The 1,195-nt window shown below is 53.4% G+C and overlaps 1 protein-coding gene across 1 annotated transcript in view; it reads left to right on the top strand.

The window, feature by feature from the left end:
- Positions 1-1,195, top strand: part of LOC117939769 (son of sevenless homolog 1-like) — a 24,941-nt gene that overhangs the window by 21,067 nt on the left and 2,679 nt on the right. The window lies entirely within an intron of this gene.

Here is a 1,195-nt window from a genome sequence, read left to right as displayed (position 1 = left end):
TGTGTGTGTGTGCATGTGTGTGTGTGTGTGCGTGTGTGCATGCGTGTGTGTGTCCGTGCATGCCTGTGTGTGCGTGCATGCGTGTGTGTGTGTGTGCTTGTGCGCGTGTGCGTGTGTTGACGTGTCTTTCTTTGTCTGTTTCAGAAGTTCTTTGAGAACCTAAACCCGATGGAGGATATGTCGGAGAAAGACTTCGCTGATCATCTTTTCAACAAATCTCTGGAGATCGAACCTCGGAACGCCCGATCGTTACCTCGCTTCGTAAGTATCACCATGGCAACACCAACACCTGAGAGATAGTTTGTGTCCATCATGTCCACCATGTCTCCTTGCTGTCTCCAGGTCAAAAGGTACACGTGTCCCCTGAAGTCTCCGGGGATCCGTCCAACCTCGGCGAGGCCCGGGACCATGCGCCACCCGACGCCGCTGCAGAACGAACCCCGGAAGATCAGCTACAGCCGTATCCCGGACAGCGAGGCCGAGGGGGGGGCTGTCTCTGCCCCCAACTCCCCCCGCACCCCTCTTACTCCGCCCCCGGCCTCAGCCGCCTCCAGCTCCACGGACGTAGGCAGCGTGTTCGACTCGCCTCAGGCTCCCAGCAGCCCCTTCCACTCCAGTAAGCCCCGCCCACCAACTACAGTAGCCCTGCCCACCAACCTATAGACCACACCCACATTAATAACATTGTGTCTGTTTAACAGGATTTTCTGACCCACGATCTTCATGAATTGTGAATTGTGAGATTAAATCAAACTCTCTTGAGCCGTTACCTTAGCATAAAGCCTGGAGACCGTTACCTTAGCATAAAGCCTGGTGACCGTTAGCTTAGCATAAAGCCTGGTGACCGTTAGCTTAGCATAAAGCCTGGAGAACTGTTAGTTTAGCATAAAGCCTGGAGATCGGTAGCTTAGCATAAAGCCTGCAGACCGTTAGTTTAGCGTAAAGCTTGGAGACCAATAGCTTAGCATAAAGCCTGGAGACCGTTAGCTTCTTCCTCTCACAGTGTTTTCTCCTCTCCCTGCAGCCTGCGAAAGCATCTTCTCTGTTCCTCACGGCCCACGTTAGTATGTCCCTCGGGACCCTCCGTACCTGTCTGTCCCCTGTCTGTGTCTGCCCCGTGATGGTAGATGTAAACAGGAAGCTGTGACGTGTTGATGGTAGATGTAAACAGGAAGCTGTGACGTGTTGATGGTAG

The sequence above is a fragment of the Etheostoma cragini genome, unplaced genomic scaffold (genome assembly GCF_013103735.1).
Source record: "Etheostoma cragini isolate CJK2018 unplaced genomic scaffold, CSU_Ecrag_1.0 ScbMSFa_1075, whole genome shotgun sequence".
NCBI lineage: Eukaryota > Metazoa > Chordata > Actinopteri > Perciformes > Percidae > Etheostoma > Etheostoma cragini.
This window is presented reverse-complemented; position numbering and strand designations above follow the sequence as displayed.